Source organism: Colobus angolensis, unplaced genomic scaffold (assembly GCF_000951035.1).
Source record: "Colobus angolensis palliatus isolate OR3802 unplaced genomic scaffold, Cang.pa_1.0 Scaffold128, whole genome shotgun sequence".
Taxonomy (NCBI): domain Eukaryota; kingdom Metazoa; phylum Chordata; class Mammalia; order Primates; family Cercopithecidae; genus Colobus; species Colobus angolensis.
In genome coordinates, this window is record NW_012114030.1 from 1148009 (window position 1) to 1155706 (window position 7698).

Below are 7698 nucleotides of genomic sequence, written 5' to 3' on the forward strand. Positions count from 1 at the left end.
AGCCTCCCAAAGTGCTAGGATTACAGGTATGAGCCACCACACTGGCCTAAACTTCTTTTATAAGGGCACAAATTCCATTCACTAGGCAGAATCCTCATTACCTAATGACCTCCCAAAGGCCCCAGCCTCTCAATGCCATCACCGTAGGGGTTAGGGTTTAACATGTGAATTTTAGAGGGACACAAACATTCAGACCATAGCAATGACATATCCTGTAGAAAACTTCTAGTAGACGGGTCTGGACTTCCCTCAAACACTCAGTTTATGAGCTCTGCTGCTGAGAAAGGGGGACCAAGGCCAGGTGGTGGGTCCTAAGGTTGACAATAATTGGAGGACTATCTCCATTCTACAGCCTGTCTGAAGGATCAAGAGTTTCCCCTCAGTATGCTGTGAACATTACCTTACACACCTGACTCACTCTGAAAATTAGAGCCTGGCATGGGAACCCTCAGGACAGAATTGGTGGCAGGACCTGGGTTGAGCATGATGGAAGGATGGTTAGAAACGGTCTTGCATCCATGTGGTTCAGAGTTCAAGATGGGAGGCTGAGGCAGAAGAATCGCTTGAACCCAGAAGGCAGAGGTTGCAGTGAGCCAAGATCATGCCATTGCACTCCAGCCTGGGTAATAGAGTGAGACTCTAAAAAAAAAAAAAAAAAAAATTCAAGATGCCTGTCACTCTGTCACTGTCTGGGCATAGTTTGTGACAATAAAGAGAAAAGAATTTGTGTTAATTTAATAACATATATACATTAGGAATGCTTTTAGCAGCAAGTAACAAAAGTCTAGGTGTAGGTGGCTTTCAGACATAGCCTGATCCAGGGGCTCCTACCATGTCCCAGGGATTATGTTTACTTAAAAATGGGGTTTATTTTTCTTTCTCAATAGTAAATAAATGATACTATATAGACATAGCTGCTTATGATGCCATGACATCTGTATAAATCTCTTAGCCTTTTCCTCATAGTTGCAAGATGACTGCTGCAGCTCCAGGCATTGTGTTCACGTTCTTTTTTATTTATGATATATATTTTTTGAGATGGAGTTTTGCTCTTGTTGCCCAAGCTGGAGTGCAATGGTATGATCTCAGCTCACTGTAACCTCCACCTCCTGGGTTCAAGCAATCCTCCTGCCTCAGCCTCCTGAGTAGCTGGGATTACAGGTGCACACCACCACCCCCCCAACCTAATTTTTTGTATTTTTAGTAGAAACAGGGTTTCACCATGTTAGCCAGTCTGATCTTGAACTCCTGACCTCAGGTGATCCACCTGCCTTGGCCTCTCAAAGTGCTGGGATTAAAGGTGTGAGCCACGGTGCCCAGCAATGTTCACATTATAAGTAGGAAGCAGAGGGAAAGAAATGATGCCAGCCACACCTGGCCCCCTTTTTTTCAAATAAAGTCAAAGCTTTCCTGTAAACCTTGAACAGCTTTCTGTTCCTATCTTATTGACCAGGACTGGGAAATACCACCTCCTTAAGCTTCAAGAGAGGCTGGGAAAAGGAAAATGTAGCTTTTCTAGACTCTATAGTGGCAGTAGCAAGAGAGAAGGAAGTGAGGAATGCCAAATAGTGCCAACCACAGGATACTTTACTGTAAATATGGCAGGATAATATTTTCTGAGACATGGATTGATGTTTTCTTTAATTTATTGATTTTAAAAACCTTTACTATTATTATTACTATTATTATTATTATGATTATTATTAATTTGTAGAGACGGAGTCTTACTATGTTCCCCAGACTGGTCTCAAACTTCTGGGCTCAAGTGATCCTTCCACCTCAGCCTCCCAAAGTGCTGAGATTACAGGTGTGAGCCACCATGTCTATCCTGATATTTTATTTTCTTCTTTCTTCCCTAGTGTTAATCCAAAACCTGTCTTTGTCTCACATTCAGTAGAGAAATGGGAAAGGGTGGAAAGCAGGTAAAATCCATGAGTTTCAGGCTTTTGTATCCCAATAGCTTAAGTCCTTATTGGAGAAAGATAAAGACCAAACATAGGACTTGTCACTTTCAGATGCCCCTGGGGTAGAGAGAAAAGAGAAAGGCAGAGGGGAAGTAATGGGAAAAAAGGAGAGAGTTTGGGAAATTTCAGAGGGAGAAGCTCTGAACTCTACTTCTTGGGGGAAAAGCGATGAGACCCCAGAGAGATGCTTGAGAAAGTCCAGAGCAGATGGGACCAGGTGTGGTAGCTCATGTCTGTAATCCCAACACTTTGGGAGGCCAAGGCAGGAAGATCACTTGAGTGCAGGAGTTGGAGACCAGCCTGGGCAACATGGCGAAACCCCATCTCTACAAAAAAATACAAAGATAAGCTAGACATGGTGGTGCACACCTGTAGTCCCAGCTACTCGGGAGGCTGAGATAACAGGATTGCTGGAGTCCAGGAGGTTGAGGCTGCAGTGAGCCATGATATACCACTGCACTCCAGCTTGAGGGATAGAGCAAGATCCTGTCTCCAAAAGAAAAAAAAGAGCAGAGGGGAGAATGCTTCACACAATGCCCTAGTTCTCAGCGGGCATGAGAGTAGTGGAACATTCTCTGAGCCTTGAGCATGGTCCTGAGAGGTGGAAGGAGCTGCACAGACAGAAGCAAGCAGCCGGTGTAAGCTGAAAGCCAGGGGGTCGATGGCTGAGGAGTGATGTCTCAGGCACACCTGCATGGACAGAGGACTTCAGGACGGACACTCCCACCATAGTTTGGCACTTCAAAAGTTACCAAGAAACATACACATTCACATAGAAAGGTGAAAATGCCATCCTAGCTTGCAATAGAAATTATGCTGAGTGGCCAAGTATGGTGGCTCATACCTGTAATCCCAGCCTTTGGGAGGCCAAGGCAGGTGGATCACCTGAGGTCAGGAGTTTGAGACCAGCGTGGCCAACGTGGTGAAACCCCATCTTTACTAAAAATATAAAAATTAGCCAGGCACAGTGGTGTGAGCCTGTAATTGCAGCTACTCAGGAGGCTGAGGTGGGAGAATAGCTTGAACCAGGGAGGCAGAGGCTGCAGTGAGCTGAAATTGCACCACTGCACTCCAGCCTGGGCAACAGAGTGAGACTCTGTCTCAAAAAAAAAAAAAAAAGAAACAGAAAGGGAAGGGAAGGGAGAGAAATTATGCTGACTTATGGAAAAAGTAAGAAAGTTCTTCATGCCTTCTTGAGTATGTGGTCTGAGATCATAGTCTGTGTCAGAGACCACTGGGTACCTCCCCCGGCATCCATTCTCCCCCTCCTCCTTAGGAATAAACTTTTATTTCTAGCTGGGTACATTTCCCAGCTTCCCTTGCAGCTAGGTGTCATCATGTGACTAAGCGGTGGCCAATAAGATGTAAGCAAAATGGCTCTATGGGATTTGTAGGAAGTTGCCTTAAAAGAAAGGAACATAAGCTTTGTCCCTACTTCGTTGTTGCTTGGAGTAAGGCAGTTCCAGCAGCCACGCTGGCCCAAAAGGTGACCTTGAAAATAGAAGGCAGATGAGAAAGTGGAGTGTGTGACTCTGTGTTGTGGCGATAGCATCTTGGACCACTCGCCTTCAGATGTATTTGACATGAATAGGAAATGCACTGCATTAGTTTGTGAGGGCCGCCATGACAAAAAACAGCCGGCTCTCCACATCCTCAGGTTCTGCAACCACAGATTCAACCAACCACAGTTAAAAAATATCTGAAAAAACAAAAACAAAAACTATAATAGGCTGGGCGCAGTGGCTCACACCTGTAATCCTAGCACTTTGGGAGGCCAAGGCTGGAGATGACCTGAGGTCAGGAGTTCGAGGCCAGCCTGGCCAACATGGTGAAACCCCATCTCTACTAAAAATCCAAAAATTAGCAGGGTATGGTGGTGTGTGCCTGTAATCCCAGCTACTCAGGAGGCTGGGGCATGAGAATCACTTGAACTCAGATGGCGGAGGTTGCAGTAAGCTAAGATCGTCCCACAGCACTCCTGCCTGGGCAACAGAGTGAGACTCCATCGCAAAAAAAGAAAAAAAGAACAATACTAGGCTGAGTTGAGTAGCTCACACCTGTAATCCCAGCACTTTGGGAGGCCAAGGCAGGCGAATCACTTGAGGCCAGCAGTTTGAGACCATGGTGCTTGAGCAACAAAATGAGACCCCCATCTCTTCAGAAAAATTTATAAAAATTAGCTGGGCAGGGTAGCACACACCTGTAGTCCCAGCTACTCTGGAGGTGGAGGTGGGACGATCAATTGAACCCAGGAGTTCAAGGCTGCAGTGAGCTATGATTGCGCCACTGCACTCCAGCCTGGGCAACAGAGACCAACCCTGTCTCTAAAAAAAATGAAATACAATACAATAAAATACAATAAAAAAATACATAGCATTTGCATTGTATTAAGTATTCTAAGTAACCTAGAGATGTTTTAAAGTATACTGCAGAGATTATTTTCAAATAATATACCATTTTACATGAAGACTTGAACATCTGCCGATTTTGATATGTGGGAGGTCCTGGAACCAATCCCCAGGGACACCAAGAGACAACTGTACCTCAGACTAGGAGGTTTAAACAAGAAAAGTTTATTTTCTCATCATTGTGGAGACTAGACATCCAAGAATAAAGTGTCGGCCGGGTTGGTTTCTCCTGAGGCCTCTCTTCTTGGCTTGTAGATGATCATCTTTTTAAATTGTGTTTATTTATTTATTGGCTGAGTGCAGGGGACTTTATTGATGGTACACAAAGCGGGGCTCCCTAGGCTCCTCCCTCTTCAGGGAGTCTGCATGGAAACTGTGAGGAAGGGAGATTCTCATTGTGATGAGGGACTGAGTGTGGCAGGGATTCCCCAGCAGTGAGGGCCTCTCTCTTCCTCTCGTGCTCTTGCTAGGGCTGGTGGTCCAGCGGTCTTACTCCTTGGAGGCCATGTGGGCCATGAGGTCCACCACCCTGTTGCTGTAGCCAAATTCATTGTCATACCAGGAAACAAACTAGACAAAGTGGTCATTGAGGGCAATGCCAGCCCCAGCATCGAAGGTGGAAGAGTGGATGTTGAGGTTGAAGTCAGAGGAGACAAGCTGGTGTTCAGTGTAGCCCCAGATGCCCTTGAGGGGGCGTCGGACTCCCGCTTCACCACCTTCTAGATGTCGTCGTATTTGACAGGTGTTTCCAGGCGGCAGGTGAGGTCCACGACCAACACGTTGGCAGCGGGGACATGCAAGGCCATGCAAGTGAGCTTTCCATTCAGCTCAGGGATGACCTTGCCCACAGCCTGGGCAGCAGCAGTAGAGGCAGGGATGATGTTCTGGAGAGCCCCATGGCTGTCACATCACAGTTTCCTGCAGGGGCCATCCATAGTCTTCTGGGTGACAGTGATGGTGTGGACTGTGGTCATGAGTCCTTCGGCAATACCAAAGTTGTCATGGATGACCTTGGCCAGGGGTGCTAAGCAGTTGGTGGTGCAGGAGGCATTGCTGACGATCTTGAGGCCGTTGTCATACTTCTCATGGTTCACGCCCATCACGAACACGGGGGCGTCAGCAGAGAGGATAGAGATGATGACCCTTTTGGCTCTCCCCTGCAAGTGAGCCCCAGCCTTCTCCATGGTGGTGAAGATGCTGGTGGACTCCACGACGGACTCAGCACCAGCATTGCCACGTTTGATTTTGGAGGGATCTCGCTCCTGGAAGATGATGATGGGATTTCCCCGTTCTCAGCCTTGACAGTGCTGTGGAATTTGCTATGAATGGAATCATACTGGAACATGTAGACCATGTAGTTGAGGTCAATGAAGGGTCATTGATGGTGACAATATCCACTTTACCATAGTTAAAAGCAGCCCTGGAGACCAGGCACCCAATACAACTAAATCTGGTTCCGACCGTCACGTTCACCATGCTGTCACAGGGATGTGAGAGAAGATGCAGCTGTCTGTCAAATGGGAGGAGCAGAGAGCCAATTTTGTTTTTTTAAGAAACAGACTCAGCCAGGCGTGGTGGCTCAAGCCTATAATCCTAGCACTTTGGGAGAACGAGGTGGGCAGATCACCTGAGGTCAGTAGTTCAAGACCAGCCTGGCCAACATGGTGAAACCCCATCTCTACTGAAAATACAAAAAATTAGCTGAGCGTGGTGGCTCACGCCTGTAGTCCCAGCTAGCCGGGAGGCTAATGCAGGAGAATCGCTTGAACCCAGGAGGTGGAGGTTGCAGTGAGCTGAGATCGCACCACTGCACTCCAGCCTGGGCAACAGAGTGAGACTCGGTATCAAAAAAAAAAAAAAAAGATGGGCTCTCACTGTGTTGCTCAGGCTGGACTCAAACTCCTGGCCTCAAGCAATCCTCCTGCCTCAGCCTCCCATAGTATTGGGATTATAGGTTTGAGCCACCACAGTGGGCCTTAAATGGTCATCTTCCTGTATCTTCACACCGTCTTCCCTCTGTGTGTCTGTGTCCTCATCTCCTCTTCTTTTTTTTCTTTTTTTTGAGACAGATCTGTCACCCAGGCTGTAGTGCAGTGGCGCCATCTCAGCTCACTGCAACCTCTACCTCCTGGATTCAAGCAATTCTCTGGCCCCAGCCTCCCAAGTAGCTGGGATTACAGGCACTCACCACCATGCCCAGCTAATTTTTTTCTTGAGACAGTGTCTCGCTCTGTCATCCAGGCTGGAGTGCAGACGCGTGATCTCCACTCCCTGCAACCTCCACCGTGATCTCTACTCCCTGCAACCTCCACCTCCCGGTTCAAGCAATTGTCCTGTCTCAGCCTCCTGAGTAGCTGGGACTACAGGCACGTGCCACCACTCCCAGCTAATTTTTGTATTTTTAGTAGAGATGGTATTTCACCATATTGATCAGGCTGGTCTCGAACCCCTGACCTCAGGCAATCCACCCACCTCGGCCTCCCAAAGTGCTGGGATTATAGGCGTGAGCCACTGTGCCCAGCCCTAATCTTCTTTTCTTGTAGGGATACCAGTCATATTGGATTGGGACCCCCCCAGTGACCTCATTTTCACTTAATTACCTCTTTAAAGGCGCTATCTCCAGATACAGTCACATTCTGAGGCACTGGGAGTTAGGACTTCAACATATACATTTGGAAGGGGACACATTCCAGCCCATAATACACACTTGTTAGCAGGCGTCAGGCCTATCCTGCAGCGTAGCTCTGGAAATAGCCTCCTGCCCTTTCTCAGCCTGTTTCCTCTTTTGTAAACCAGGGGCTTCCACTGACGGTGCTCATGGCTGCTGTTGTGTACTGTGCTTCTTAAAAGCTCCGTCTGGGGCTGATGTTTAGCTAAATTTAGGGCCAATCTGTCCCCATCGTGGGCTTGGTGGAGCTGAAGAAGGGTGTGGGTGGACTCGCAAACAGATGGCTCCAGGCCTGCAGGTTCCCCTCCTCCGGCTGTGCTAAAGGTCTCCCTTCCTCTCCTATGGTGAGGCTCCAGGAATGGCTCAGGCCCTCCACTGGCCACCGACCATCCTCCAGGCTGCACTCGGAGGACCTGTGCACAAGGCCTATTCCCAAGGCCAGCCTCCGCCCGGTGGCTCCAAGCCCAGTCTGCCCTGGATCTCAGCAAAGGGATGAGTTACACCTGACAAAGAACAGTGCTAGGTGCCTTTCATGGTTAGCTTGAGAACCCCCCTTTTATGAATGGAGAAACTGAGGCAGGGTCGAGCACGGTGGCTCACACCTGTAATCCCAGCAGTTTGGGAGGCCGAGGCAGGCAAATCACTTTAGGTCAGGAGT

General features: G+C 48.0%; 1 pseudogene; it reads right to left on the bottom strand.

The window, feature by feature from the left end:
* Positions 1-4861: 4861 nt before the first annotated feature.
* LOC105505720 lies at positions 4862-5848 on the bottom strand (annotated as a pseudogene).
* Positions 5849-7698: the final 1850 nt, after the last annotated feature.